General features: G+C 35.6%; 1 protein-coding gene across 9 annotated transcripts in view; it reads left to right on the top strand.

The window, feature by feature from the left end:
* Positions 1–16,701, top strand: part of VRK2 (VRK serine/threonine kinase 2) — a 103,080-nt gene that overhangs the window by 46,466 nt on the left and 39,913 nt on the right. The window lies entirely within an intron of this gene.

The following is a 16,701-nucleotide window of genomic DNA, read 5'->3' as shown; positions in this document are numbered from 1 at the left end:
TTCCTGTAGCCCTTCAAGAAATACTTTATTGACTGTTTAAGGCATGAAGCCAGTCTTGATGCAATATCTGTCATCTCAGTGCCAGGTATACCTTGATTGTAGTGCTCCTTGCCCCATTATGCTGCGTGTGTTTCTGTTCTAAAGCTGCCTACTACGTCAAAGAGGATGGCCCTCAGAGGTAGAAAATAATTCTTCATGTCAACATGTGGAAATTAGAATACCTGTGGTCTTTAAAAATGCTTGTCACAGTGTCTTCTTGATTCCTGGGAATTGTGGTGGACTGAGTCAAGAGACTAGGTTCTAGTTTCAGCACTGCCATTGAGCAGAATTGCAAATGACATAACCTGTATAGGCTTTGGCTTTCTAGTGTATAAAATACAGGATTTCAACTATGTGATCTCAAAGGTTCCTTCTAGTCCTAAAATTCTCTGATTTTGTGAAAATGTGTTTTCCAAATACTTAAAGCTCATTGCAGAAGGTAATGTTTCTTACAGTGTTTCCAAAGTGTCTTGCCTATTGCTGCACAATTAAGGAAGCTTAAAAGTAGAAAAAAAAAAAAATAGTGATCTGGAAGAAGGAATTGTAATACCTGACCTGTATCTGGTGACAAAATACTTACTTTCAAAGTTCCTAGGATATTTATAGGGCAGGGTCATAAGCCTCATTAAAGCTGCTTGTTTACTGTTTGCTAGAGGGAATTCTAACCCAATTCATTTATCAATCAAGGTTGCTTGTAAAATGGAGTGTGAATGTGTTTGTAAGAATTCTTCATGGAGTGTGTGCATAATATGGTCAGTATTTAGAAGTAGTGTTTCCTGTGTTGAACATCTATAAAATTTAGTTTTATTCACTTCTATATATAAACAATATAAAAATTACTTATTGTAATACCTCTATATTTTATTATCTCCAGAGTAGTGTTGTATATCTCATCTTAATGATGCTATAATATTATTAGGAGGTACAGCTGGTGAGACTCCATTGAAGTATTTTGCTATTATATAGATAGGGTTATAGTATAGATTAATATACATATTATTCTTTCCTTCCTAGTGAGGTTCTGCTGTATATTTTCATGAAATAGTTTCTGTGATTTTAATTATTTGGACTTTTATGTAGATAGGGTTATAGTATAGATTAATATACATATTATTCTTTCCTTCCTACTGAGGTTCTGCTGTATATTTTCAGGAAATAGTTTCTGTGATTTTAATTATTTGGACTTTTAAAATCTTATGAGTTTTAAATTAATAGGATTATTTTTAAAATATATACTTTCACTGAATTTTTCTTTGTCCCAGTAGAACTGTTATATGAATATGTTATTTTTGAACTTTGGTAATTTGCTACATACCTAGATCAGTTCTATAAACTGTTTTAAGAACTGTTTACCTGTTTTAAAGTAAATTATAGATATCATTATATTTTATCTAAATATTTCAATGTGTACACATATCTAAAAACTAAAGACAATTTATTATCAGAATTGTAATTACTACTTTATTTATTTATTTATTTTTTGAAATGGAGCTTTGCTCTGCCACCCAGGCTGGAATGCAATGGTGTGATCTCAGCTCACTGCACTCTCCACCTCCTGGGTTCAAGTGATTCTCCTGCCTCAGCTTCCCGAGTAGCTGGAACTACAGGCGTACACCACCAACATGCCTGGCTAATTGTTTTGTATTTTTAGTAGAGACAGAGTTTCACCATATCGGCCAGGGTGGTTTCAAACTTGTGACCTTAAGTGATTGGCCCACTTTAGCCTCCCAAAATGCTGGGATTACAAGCGTTAGCCACTGTGCCTGGCCTGTAATTATTACTCTTAACAAACGTCACAATCATTCCTTAATGTAAGGTGCAGTTTTGTCTTCCATTTTCTTATGTATCCTCAAATAGGAGAATATAGAAATACAGATAATTATTCCAATTGTACTCAAACTCTTTTTTCCTTTTTTTGTGACTTTTTTTAGTGGACTTCTTTGTGCTACACTTTCTCTTTCTGTAAATCCAGCAGTCCAGATCATGTGATTTCTTTGGTCCTTTTTATTTCTCATGGCCTCTGACTCACTGAATAGAACTCGTTGTTAGCCAAAATCTGATTTAGGAAACTACTGGTATAGAACCAAGTGAACTTGGTGTCTTTAATATATATGTACATCTGGAGAGCATGTTTCTTGTCTGATAAATAGGAAAGCAGTGATTGTGTTTATTTCAACTTATATTTCCAGAAACTGGTATGGAGCGTGGAATATAATCAGCACTCAGTAAATAAGTGATGAGGGCACAATGGGAAATTAAAAAGATTAATGCATAAATGAATTTATTAATTAGTTTATCACTGTTCAGGAGTAATGGGTCAAGCCAAACAAGTAAAGCTAGATACAATGTATATAACCAGGTACAGTAACTAAGTCATTTGTAGATTTCTTAAATTTCCATTGCAAAAGATCAGGCGATTGTGTCAAAAGATCTTTACTATTTAATAGAGCCATTATGACTATTTCCTTGCAGGAAACTCTTATTAGCACATTCACATAGAGAAACTGACACTGGGAACTGCTGTGGGTTGAATTGTACCCTCTCAAAAGCTTTTAAAGCATTATGAGGAAAAAGCCCTCATATATTAATATTAACCCTGAATGTAAATGGATTAAATGCTCCAATTAAAATATAAAGACTGCCAGGATGGATTTTTGTGAAAAAACGAACCAACTATGTACTGGTTACAAGAAACTCACCTTGCTAGTAAAGACGCTTATAGACGGATGGTCAAGGGCTTGAAAAAGAGATTCCATGCAAGCAGAAACCAAAAGCAAGCAGGATTAGCCATGCTTATATCAGATAAAACAGCCTTTAAATCAAAAACAGTTTAAAAAAAAAAAGACAAAGGAGGTTATATTATATAATGATAAAACAATCAATTCAACAAGAGGATATAGCAGTCCTAAATATACATGCCCCCAACTCAGGAGCAGCCAGATTCATAAAACAAATACTACAAGACCTAAAGAAAGAGATAGCAATACAATAATAATGGGGGACTTCAACACCCTACTCACAGCACTAAACAGATCATTGAGACAGAAAATCAGCAAGGAAACTCTAGATTTAAATTGAACTTCAGATCAAATGGATGAGACAGTTATTTGTAGAACATTGTATCCATCTGCAGAATATACATTTTACTCATCAGCACAGGAAATGTTCTCTAAGATAGAGTATATGTTAGGCTTCAAAACTAGCCTCAGTAAATTTTAAAAAATCAAAATCATATCAAGTGTCATCTAAGACCACAGTAGAATAAAACTAGAAATTAATATCAAGAGTAATTCTTGAATCTATACAAATACATGGAAATTAAACAACACATTCCTCACTGATCTTTGGATCAATGATGAAATTCAGATAAAAATTTTAAAATTTTTCCAAATGAATGAAAATGGAGACACAACATACCAAAGCCTTTGGGATACAGAAAAAAGTACTGCTAAGAGGGAAGTTTATATTTTTTAATGTGTACTTCAGAAAAAGAAATCACAAATTAACAACCAAACATCCAATCTCAAGAAACTAGAAAAACAACAAACCATACCTAAAGCTAGCTGAAGAAAATAAATAGCAAAGATCAGAGCTGGACTAAGTGAAATTGAGACTAAAAAAAAAAAAAAGAAAGTGGACAAAAGATCAACAAAATGACAAGTTTGTTCTTTAAACAGAGAAACTAAATTGGTAAACTACTACCAAGAAAAGAGAAGATCCAAATACACATAATCAGAAATTAAAAAGGAGACATTACAGTTACTACCACAGAAATGCAAGAGATCATCAGAGACTTCTCTGAACAACTATATGCCTACAAACTAGAAAACCTAGAGGAAATGGATACAGTCCTAGAAACATACAGTCTCCCAAGATGGAATCAGGAAGAAATAAAAATCCTGAACAGACCAGTAACAAAGTAGTGAGATAGAACTGGTAATAAAAAATCTTCCAACAAACAAGCCCATAACCAGATGAATTCATAGCCAAATTCTACCAAAAGTGCAAAGAAAAACTAATACCAATCCTACTGAAACTGTTTCAAAAAATTGAGGAAGAGGGAATCCTCCCTAGTTTATTCTGTAAAGTCCATATGAGCCTTATGCCAAAGCTAAACAAGAACAACAACAACAAAAAACTTAAGTTCAATATCTCCGATGACCATAAATGCAAAATCCTCAACAAAATACAAGCAAACCAAATCCCACAGCACATTAAAAACAATACACCATGATCAAGTAGGTTTCATTCCAGAGATGCAAGAATGGTTCAACATAGGCAAATCAATAAATGTGATTCATCACATGAGCAGAATTAAAAACAAAACCATGTGATTATTTATATGTACAGAAAAAAGCATTTGATAAAATTCAGTATCGCTTCATGATAGAAACCCTCAGTAAACTAGGCATAGAAGGAACATAACTTAAAATAACAAAGGCCACATAAGCCGAAATCACACTAAATGGGGGAAAGTTGAAAGCAATCTCTCTACAAACTGGACTAAGACAAGAATGCCTACTTTTACCACTCCTGTTTATCATAGTAGTGGATATCTTACCTAGAGAAGTCAGGCAAGAGAAAGAAATGAAATACATCCACATTTCAAAAGAAGTCAAATTATTTCTATTTGCCAACAATATAATCTTATATTTAGAAAACCCTAAAAACTCTTCCAAAAAACTCTTAAATTTGATAAATGAATTTAGTGAAGTTTGAGGATGTAAAATCAATGTACAAAAATCAGTAGCATTTCTATACACCAGTAACAATGAAGCTAAAAACCAAATCAAGAAGGCAGTTTTATTTATAATAACTATAAAAATGAAAATACCTAAGAATAACCAAGAAAGTGAAAGATATCTACAAGGTAACTACAAAACAGTGATGAAAGAAATCCTAGATGACACAAACAAATGGGAAAACATTCCATGCTTATATATCAGAGTTGTTAAATGAGAACAGTGCCCAAAACAATCTACAGATTCAATGCAGTATCTATCGAAATACAAGCATTTTTTCACAGAATTAGGCAAAAATCAGTGTGAAATTCACATAGAGCTAAAAAGGGGGCCTGAATAGCCAAAGCAGTCTTAAGAACAAAGCTGGAGGCATCACATTTTTTTTTTTTTTTTTTTTTTTTGAGACGGAGTTTCGCTCTTGTTGCCCAGGCTGGAGTGCAATGGCGCGATCTCGGCTCACCGCAACCTCCGCCTCCTGGGTTCAGGCAATTCTCCTGCCTCAGCCTTCTGAGTAGCTGGGATTACAGGCACATGCCACCATGCCCAGCTAATTTTTTCTGTATTTTTAGTAGAGATGGGGTTTCACCATGTTGCCCAGGATGGTCTCGATCTCTTGACCTCGTGATCCACCTGCCTCGGCCTCCCAAAGTGCTGGGAATACAGGCTTGAGCCACCGTGCCCGGCAAGGCATCGCATTTATGCTACAGATTATACTACAAGGCTATAGTAACCAAAAACAGCATGGTTCTGGTATAAAAATAGACACTAGATCAGTAGAACAGAACAGAGAACCCAGAACTAAAGCCACATATCTACAGCCAAGTTATCATTGATAGAGTCAACAAAAGTGTACACTGGGGAAATTATACTCTTCAATAAATTGTAGTGGAAAAATTGGATTGTCATTTGCAGAATAATGAAAGTGGACGCGTCTCTCACCATATACAAAAATCAACTCAAGTTGGATTAAAGACCTAAATGTACGACCTGAAGCTATAAAAAATACTAGAAGTAAAACAAGGGAAAGCTCTTCTGGACATTGTTCTAGGCAAAGAATTAACGACTAAGATCTGAAAAGCTTAAGCAACAAAAATAAACAAGTGGGACTTAAACGGAAAAGCCTCTGCACAGCAAGAGAAACAACCAAGTGAACCGACCAGCTGCAGAATGGAAGAAAATATTTGCAAACGATGCATATGACAAAGGGCTAATATCCAGAATCTATAAGGAACTTGACAAGAAAAAAAAAAACCCTAATAAAAAGTGGACAAAAGACATGAACAGATATCATTTAAAATAAGACATACAAATAGCCAGTAAGTATATGAAAAAATGCTCAACATCACTAATCATCAGAGAAATGCAAATTAAAACCACAATGAGATATCATCTTATACCAGTCAGAGTAGCTATTATGAAAAAGACAAAAAATAACATGAACATATTAGCGGGGATGCAGAGATAAGGGATTGCTTATACACTGTTGGTGGGAATATAAATCAGCACAACCTCTGTGGAAAATAGTATGGAGCTGTCTCAAATAACTAAAAATAGACTACCATTCAAAACAGCAGCCCCACTACTGGGTATCTACCAAAACGAGCAGATATCATTGTATCAAAAAGATACCTGTACTTGTATGTTTATTGCAGCACTATTCACAATAGTGAATTATGGAATATGGAATTAACCTAAGTGTCCATCAATGGATGATTGAGTAAAAATGTCATGTACATGTACTATGGAATACTATTCAGCCATAAAAAAAGAATGAAATCTTGTCATTTCAGCAACGTGGATGGAACTGGATACCATTATGTTAGGTGAAGCAACTTAGAAACATAGTCAAATACAAAATATTACTACATATGGACATAAAGTGTGGAATACCAGTCAGTCATTAGAGATTTGAGAGGATGGAGAGGAGGGATGAGAAATTACTTCTTGGGTACATGTATGACTTGTGTCCTTATAAAAAGGGGAAATTTGAACATGGAGACAGAGGTGCATGGAGGGAAGACAATGGGAAGAGATGGGGAAAATACTATCTATAAGCCAAGAAATGCCTGAGATACCAGAACCTAGGAGAGAGGCATGGAAAAGATTATTCCTCACAGCCTTCCAAAGGAGCCAACTCTGATGACACCTTGATTCCAAACTTCTAGACTTCAGAACTATGTGGCAATACAGTTTCATTGTTTAAGCCACCAGGTTGTGATGCCTTGTTACAGCATCCTTACAAAATTGATGGAGGAACATAGAAGTCTTTAGCTGGAGGTTGATATAATAAAGTTTCCAAGTAATTTTATTATAAATGTCAGGATAGTGTTCTGTTCCATGTAAGTTGCTCACACACTAGCATGAATACCAGTACACACACACACACACACACACACACACACACACGGCTGTGGGCACTCTAGGACAGGAAAAGAGAAAAGGAGGGGAAAAGGTGAGAACAGAGGGCAGAAATAGGTATCTACTTTATTTTGCCTATGGCCACTCTAGGTGGGACCAGACCAGATAGTGTTTCTAAAATGACTTGTTTTACACGTAAGCCTCCCAAGCAGTTCTTTAACATGTGGGTTAGGATCTCCTCTTTATTAGATAATCTACTTATTTATTCTAAAGTTGTATTCTTATACAGGATCAGAAAGAAGATATCAAAAGAAGGATGTTTGCCTTCTCTTAATCCCAGGCAAAAGATTTGATAGAAGGTTGGAACTATTTTCTAGAGTCGTATTTTATCTAACTTTCAATATTCAGAATTCAGTCTAGGATATGAACTCTAGAATCAGACTCCCTGCATCTAAGTCCTGGCTTTACCTCTTGTTACCTCTGTGTATTTAGCCAAGTTATTTCACCTCTTTGATCTGTTTCATCAGCTAAAAATAAGGATAATAGTTATCTTACTCAAAGTGGCATTATAAGAATTAAATGATTTAAGTGGCATAAGAATCAAAGTGGCATTATAAGAATCAAATGATTTAAACATGTACAAATCTTTGACCAGCATATGGCATGTGGTAAGCACTCAGTAACAGCTAGAAAATAATAAAATATTTTTATGATTGGTATGCTGATAACAAAAGATACCTTTTCATATTTTGCTCTGTAAGAAGTCTTTAGATTTATGAAACAAGACATATTCTGATTAGATAAAGAAAATGGTAATTTATTGGACTTAGTATATGGTTCTTCTCAGGTATATGGTTTGATGATAGAATCCCTCTAGTTATAGGAAATAGAACTGTAAGGGTCTAATTTCTATCATAAGGAGAAACGTATTTACACTTAACTAATGTATACACTCTAAGTAGATGGTGGTCTGTTTAAATCACCTATCCCCAATAATAAAGTGTAGTGCCCAAGAAAGTTCATGCATTTGATAAATTAATGTTTGACTGTCTACACTCAGTACATGTTTATTAACTGTCTACTGAGTTCCACTGGTTATACTTCTATTTCTAAAAGCTAGATGCATACATGACCAAATAGCAGTTTATGACCAAAATATCTGAGCATCCCGCTTCACAAAATATTACATATGGGCTTTTTTTCAGTTAGTGTGGGAAAGTGGCATTTCTGAATTTTGAATTTCTCCTTGAACTGTGTAAATTAAACTGATTAAAAGGTACCCATTTTTAGTGGCTGTTAAAAACCATGGGACCCCAAGGGGCTATGCAGGTAGCACTATTGCTGGAGATCTCAAATACTGTCTGAATTTAATCGAATGTGTAGTTATTTTAATGCACATAGGCTACTTCCAATGCTGGATAGTTGTGTTTTATGTAGACACAGCCTAGGTACGTTGAACCTTTTTATAATATAACAATGACAGTCGAATTATATCAGCTAACATTTTGCGAGTGTCTACTGTTTACAGATATACTAGGCTCTGATAATACTTACTGATATAGTGAAAAGTCTTGATTAGATTCAGATTACAATCAGACAAAGAGAAAGACCATTAAGTAGCTGCAATCCAGATTCCCCTCTTCCATTGCTTTTTTTATTTTGTTAATGTACAAACACGGGTTATATGTCTTGTTAGGCTGGAAATAGAGTATCATAGGCTTTTTTCTTATAATCCTTGAGAACTTATATCAAAAGGACAAGTTAGAAATAGACTGTAATTAGAAAGATTTTCTGTAATAGGTAAAGGTATTTTTAGTAATGAGGCAACTGCCAGCCTATGAATTACTGAGTCAATTTTCCCCAAAAGTCTGGAAAGCCTATTAAGTCACAGTCCTATTTAATCCAACAGGCTTTGATGTGTTGCTAAAAGACCCAGGTTAGAATAGAAAAGGAGATCATGAGGTCAAAATGCTATTGTCATTTGGACTATCACTACATAGACCTCGAGGTTTTGTTTTGATACTTGAATCTATGGCAGTATTCAAGGCAGTCATAGTCTTGGTCCTGATGGGGCAATAGATGGAATGAAGTAGTCATAAAGGCACAGCTTTTCTGGTGGTTGTTCAGTATAATGACTTCATGAGCATGTCATTAAGTCTTTCACTCAGTAAATACGAAATGATAAAATTTTCAGTTTGGAAATATGAGTAGATAGTTACAAGTTCTAGGAGGAAAAAAAGATCAAATATACAAAGCAGATTATTTTTAAGAATAAGCACATGTTGCTTCCATCAGAAAACAGAAACTGCTTTTTACAGCTCAATAAAATTACAGTTTTGAAAACTATTATCTTCATGCTTATTCTAATAAACTTCATATTTGAAAAGTAAGCTAGCACCTCTTTAAGATTGTGTTACTTTGTCTAGACTGAATTGTGATAAAGCACTATTATCATTTGTTGGGTTTTATTATTAGCAAACAAGGTAGGGAAATTGAGGAGAAACAAAAAAGTACTGTAAGAATCATTTTCTTACCAAACAAAAAAGTACTTTCTTGTATGATAATACAAAAAATAGTACTTTTAGTACTTGGGCGCTACTTTCTCATGCAATAATACAAAACACAAATTTGCATCAAAAAAGTAGCATCCGTGAGGCTACATCCATGTTTTAACAGATATGAGTGATTCTTGTGAACATAAACATGTGGCTGCTTCACTTTGGTCATATAGTGGTATTCATAAGTGTGCATGTAATTTTGAAGATTTTTATATTATGGTATCTTTTGGAAAAATAGGAAAATATTATTCCCTTTTCCAATAAGATAAGTGTTGGCTTTTTGTTATAAAGAAAAGCCTTTAAAGTTGCTGAATACACATATATACTCTTCCCAATGGGTTTTTCTTTTTTACTGGTCGAAGACCTTTTATTTGTTTGTAAACCAGTTAACTATAATGCTGTTCATACTGTAAAGTAACTGGTGGTTTTCAGTTTCCTGTGAACTGAACAATCCCTTCAGTTTCAAGGTCTTCACTCTTTGCACATGGTATTTTCTGGAACAGTTTATAGAGTTTAATAAGTGTTGTCTAGCTTATCATTTTTAAAAGTCATGAATAGTGACTTTCTTCCAAGTATAATTTTCATCAGTCTCTCATTAGAGCTTAATGGACACATTTCTCATTACAGCAAGGTGTGCTAATTAAAAAGATTTAATTGTACAGAATTGTCCAAATTATAATAAGGTAGTGTACAACAGAAAAAATTAGTTTACCTTCTTAATGTTGTTCTTCATAAGTGACCTCATTTTGAGAGCTGCATATGCATCTATTCGCTCATGAATCTTCATGGTGGACATAAAATAGTGAACAAATGTGATATAATGCGTGGCTACATCCCAATGGACAATGACATTTGTTCACATTGGTGTCCTGCTTCTTTCTCTGCCAGCTCCAGATGTCTTTTTCCCGTTCTTCAGCTTATATTCCCCTACCTCTTATATCAACATGGTATCAAGCATTGAGAAATGTTTCCATTTGAGCCGGTCTGGCTGCTTGCTACTCAGTGTTCTTGGTTGCGTGAGAAGCAGGAAAGCAGCAGATTTTACCCTTGTTAGGAAGGAGGTCCTTTAGTTTTTTACATCAGCCATTACTCCGTCACTCAGTACCCCATAAATGGACAAACCAGGAACTAGTTGGATCAGGGTGTTAGTCACCAGACAGCCAGTTTGCTTTTGGTACAAAGGTGACTAAATCATTTTCTTACCAAATCTCCCTTTCCTCTTAACTCTCTCTTTTTCTATTGATTAATAGATAATTAATTAAGACCCAACTTAAATGTTACTTCTTTCTCTGAGTCTCCCTATTAGAGAAAACCTTTCCTTACTGTAAAATTTTATAAATTTTATGCTTCTGTCAGAGTACATGTTACCTCTAGGCCTGTAGAGGTGCTTATGCCATCTCCCTTTCTTCTATATGGGGCATATGGAAAACTATATCTGAGAACTTCTGGTCAGACTGATTTAGGTTCAAGTCTCAGCTTTGCCAGTTACTAGAATTTATTTGTTTTACATAGATCACCTAGCCTTATTCATTCTTTTTTCTCATTCTCAAAAGATCTTAAAATAACTTCTTAGGGTCATGAGGATTAAATGATTTGACTTATGTAAAGCATTTAATACTCTGACAGCATATATTCTATAAGTGTGCATTCATTTTTCTGTTTCTTTTTTGAAGTGTGCATTTCCTGTTTATTATGCTTGGCACTCAGGTATCTGTTAAGTTTGGCACTCAGGTATCTTAAAAAATTTAGTTCAGTTTGTCTAATTATTAAATCAATAAAAATTTATTCAAACCAACTGTGCAGAAGGCCTTAGAGTAGGTGCTGTTATGGATACAAAAATGCATATACAACATTATCCTGGTCCCTCAACTCGTAGGAGCCTACAGCCTTTAAAAGTGGAGCCAAAGCCTAAATTTAAAAAAGCTAGATAACTTTGTACATTGTTAAAATAGCAAATTCATGTGGACAAGGTGAAAATCCAGTAAATTGCTTTGTGCTTAAAAGGCTCTGTACTAGTCCATTCTCATGCTGTTGTGAAAAAAAAAAAAAATACCTAAGACTGGATAACTTAGAAAGAGAAGAGGTTTAATTGACTCACAGTTCTGCATGGCTCTGGAGGCCCCATGTAACTTCCTATCATGGCAGAAGGGGAAGCAAATACATTCTTCACATGGTGGCAGGAGAGAGAGGTGCCAAGCAAAAGGAAGAAAAACCCCTTATAAAACCATAAGATTTCATGATAACTCACTATCACAAGAACAGCATGAGGGAACTGCCCCATGATCTAATCACTTCCCAGGAGGCCCATCTCTTAACACATGGGGATTACAATTCTGTTTACAATGCAAGATGAGATTTTGGGTGGGTTTGAGCCAAACTATACAGGATCTATATACAGGTATTGATCGACTTATGACCTATGCAACTTACGACCATTCAACTTTACGACCACAATCGCTAGCCACGACTGCTCAGCGTCTGGCAGCGCAAATGTTGCCCAGCTGGGCATACGACAGTGCGGACCAGCTTCCGGCAGCACTGCCATCTTTGCATGCACCATTTCAACTGTTATCCCAGACTCGGTACTGCAATTTGTGTTTTGGGTCTTGGATATTTTTCATCAAACCCCTCCCAAGATGTCTACCTAGAGGAAATTGTCTTTGTCTACGCCTCAGCCTGCCAAGAAGGAAAGAAAGGCCATCGATCTCGACACGAAAATGAAGGTAATTAAGCAGTACGAAGGAGGAAAGAAAGTGAATGTGATCGCACGTGATACGAAGTTATCACACTCGACTGTGTTGAGACGATTTTGAAAGATAAAGAATTTGTGAAGCTGTGAAAGGTTCTGCACCCATGCGATCAACAGTTAAAGCAATGAAGCGGGCCCATCCACAAAATGGAGAAATTGCTATATATTTGGATGGAAGATCAAATTTAAAAACGGACACCATTAAGTCTTTTTACTGTGCAGATGAAGGCGAGAAGTCTATTTCAGACTCTGAAGGAGCGTGCTGGAGAAGATTACAGTCAAGAATTTGTAGCAAGCACCGGCTGGTTCCAGAGATTCAAGAAAAGATTCCAAATGCATAGTGTTCCAGTTCCAGTGACTGGAGAAGCAGCGAGTGTGGATGAGGAAGGAGCACGTAAGTTTGTTGATAGTCTGGATTAATTAATTACAGATGAGGGATATCTAGCAGAACAGATTTCCAATGTTGATGAACTTACAAATGAAGAGCTAATCGAACTGGAAGAAGAAAGAGTGGTGGAAGAAGAAAGAAGAGAAGCAGAGAAAGAAGAGGAGGAGCCAGAAAGAAAGTTCACCACTAAGGGATTATCAGACAGTTTATCTTTACTGAATAAACTTCTCATGCATTTCGAAGCAATGGACCCAATCATCGAACGATTTGCAAGGATTGAACAGGTGGCACATGATGTGTTTTGTCCGTACTGTGAAATTTATAAAGAAAAAAAGAAACATACAATTCAGACAAAGCTCACCATGTTTATGAAAAAACCAACTCCAGTAACCCCAACTGCTGCCTCAGATGACGACATCAACGATCCGCAGCCAAGCACCAGCGGCCAATAAAATGTTTCGTACATGTTTATATATTTTGATATGTTTTGCAATTGGGAAAATGTTTCCTATGGTATTTTTTATACCTGTATTTTGTACTTTTGTATGCACCTGTATTTTGTAATTTTGTATGTTTTGCAAATATTAAACCAGTTGTATTGGTAATGCAGTGTTTTACTTAAACCTGACGAATATAAAAATAAGAAACAAAATGGTGTAGAGATGATACAAATGGCATAAAATGAACAAAGAAAATTATGATATATAACAATAATGAAAGAAAATTATGATAAAATATGACTTAAAGATTTTTATAACATCATTTCACAGTACTGTACATATAGCCTATTCAACTTACGACCAAATCGTGTTACGACCAGTCTGTCAGAACCAATCGTGGTCGTAAGCCAAGCACTAGCTGTAAAGGCCCTTCTCTTGCAACTCACCACAGAGAGAGATTACACAGGATTCTTTACACACACACACACACACACACACACACACACACTCACTGTTTTTGTTTTGAGATGGGGTCTTATTCTGTTGGCCACAAAATCACAAGGTTCTTTTTAGTCATTAGTTTTATCCATCCATCTGGAAAAATAAAGCAGTGGAAAAACCTACAAGCATCAGGAAGCAAAGAAAACTGAAAGTATGGGCTTAACTAAGTGCAGAACTTGAGAATACGGCATACCCATATACAAATCTAGCCAGGTGAACAGGAAGGTGATTTTCTAGATGGGCTGCTTAGTATATGAAACTTGAGTTTTTCATGATCATACTTAAAGACTAATTTGTTTTTCATCTTCATTCCATTCTTAAGGCTGTGATTTATTGACCCCTGTGTCATAAATTGGGGAGAACATATATATACATGTATTCAGCACCTTTAAATCATTTTCTTTAAAACAAAAAGCAATCATTTATCTCATTTCAATAAAGCATAACATACTCCTGTTTTTTCAACAAGATACCATAATGCAAAAATCTTCATAATAAATTAAATGCATATTCACAAAAATCACTATATGACGAAAAGGGAATGAAGCATGGAATGAAGCAGCAGCATGTTTATTTTCATAAGAATCATTCATATCTGTTAAAACATGTATGTAGCATCACAGATGCTACTATGTTTTGATGCAGATTTGTGGCTTGTATTATTATATGGTACTTTTTTGTTTCTCTCCAATTTCCCTACTTGTTTGCCAAGAATGGAGTTCTCAGGGAGGCTGATACTGAGATAGAATTAGGAGGGCAAGGGCTTTTTGGAGGCAGGAATCTAATAGCAATGAAAGATAAAAGGGGAGGAAGCAGGATTGAACAAGGAAGGATTTCAGAGTGGGATGTTGATCTGACCACTTGTGAAAGGAAAGGGAACAAGAGGCAGAATTGAGGAGAGAGAGCTTCAGACATGATGCAGATCTGACAAAATCTCAGTGCCCCCTCCCAACATTGGGGAGCTCCAGAGCAAAGATAGCCCATTAGGAAAGACCCCACCTATGTAGAAATGGTCACAAACTCTCTATGATCAATTGCTCAAGAAGAATGTGGCCTTGGTGCACATGCTATGGTAGGTCCCAGTGGCTCTGCCCCTAGTGAGTGTCAGCCTATTGCACTCCTCATAAGTGAAGGGCCATGTCTTTCTTGATGGCATCACACCTCATTGGCTTTAACACTACCATTTAAATCACAAAATATCAAAATTGAAAGCCCATAAAAGCATTATTCATATTAGGTGTGTATTGGAGAGGTTGAGAAGTTCATTAAAATAACAAAACCCTTGTACAGGCTGGACTTAGTATGGGGTGGCTTGCATTGTTTGGGAATATATTATTTTTCATCTGTTAAATGTCAGTAACATCCATTTTCCCTATTTACCTCACAAAGTTTTTTTAAAAAAATAAGAAAGGTGAGAAGAACGAGTACCATGTGAGAGTCAATACAGTGTAATAGAAAAATCTCAGTATCAAGGCGAAAGAAAGCAGGTAGGGCTGTCCCTTGTACTCATGGAGAAGGGAAATCATTGCTACATTCAGAAAAAGTGCATAAAAGGAAAGTCATTTGAAATACATGAGAGAGGCTGGGCACACCAGCTCACGCCTATAAAGCAGCACTTTGGGAGGCTTAAGCAAGAGGATTGCTTGAGCCCAGAAGTTCAAGACCAGCCTGGGCAACAAAGTGAGACCCCATTTCTATATTAAAGAAATAAAAAATAAATGCATTTGGGAATAACTTATTTATATATTCCTATGGCTAGTCTTACTATAATACAGATAATCCTGGTATGAATCTTGAGTTTTCTAGACAGGCTTGTTTAAAACTAGGGGTACTATATATATTTACAATTAAAATGAAAAATATTAGCCAGTAGTTTTTGATTTCACAGAAAAATGTAATATATTTTTAAAAAGTTGAACTGAAACAAGTTTTATTTTAGATTAGAGGTTGGCAACTTTTTCTGTAAAGAGCCAGATAGCAAATATTTTAGGCTTTTATGAGTTCTGTGGGTCACATATGGTTCTCTGTTGCATTTGCTTCTCTTTCTCTTTCCCTTTACAATTCTATAAAAATGTAAAAATTATTCTTAGCTTTAGGGTATATAAAAATAGGACCAAGACTGTGACCCCTACTGTAGATTTAGTTCTACATAAACTCATTTTTTACTTCAACATAATTTCAGAGTTAACAGAACCCCTAATTCTATATTGTATTTTTTAAAAAGATAACAGAATTTGGAAGTCGTATAGGCAAGAATTCAAGTCCTGCTTTCATCCTTTACTAGCTCTGTGACTTGGGCAAGTTAGTTAACTGCTGGAATGCTCAGCTTTCTTATTCATATGTAAAATAAAACCAGTGCTACCAGGGTGGATGTGGTTGTCTGGATTCAATGAAATAATTTGAGAAAAGTACTTTGTCCGATGATTATTAGATAATGGAACCTCAAAGCATATTGCTTCATTTCTTCCATTCCTTTCCTTATTTGATAATATTTTCTAGATTCCCCTCCCCAATACCTTCTTTGTTCTAGCAAAATTTTAGACTGTGTATCTAGCAATTTGTCTTAGTAGAACTCTCAGTGTGACCTAATTGCAGTCTGTGAGGCTGGATAGGAAACTTCTCTTCCACTCTCTCTGAAGGGTCACTGGGATGACATGACAGCATAGTAACAGGAAAAAAAAAAAAAAGCCTACAAATCTATTGTGTGCATGGACACAGGAGTCCTGAAAATATGAGACTCAAAGAAGGTCCAGATGGTTGAGGCTTAAATACCCTTTTCATATGGAAGAAGGAAGTGGGGAAGTATATGCAGTTTTAGAAGCAAATGGCTTTTGAGGGAAATGAATGAGCCCAAACAACAGACTGTTGGCCTAGGACAAAGTTGTACTGAGCTCTGGGGGACATTACTGCAAATTGTGGGAAGCTG

Source organism: Saimiri boliviensis, chromosome 1, assembly GCF_048565385.1.
Source record: "Saimiri boliviensis isolate mSaiBol1 chromosome 1, mSaiBol1.pri, whole genome shotgun sequence".
In the NCBI taxonomy this organism is placed as follows: Eukaryota; Metazoa; Chordata; class Mammalia; order Primates; family Cebidae; genus Saimiri; species Saimiri boliviensis.
The sequence above is the reverse complement of the archived record's forward strand: the minus strand, read 5'-3'. Positions and strand labels throughout refer to the sequence as shown.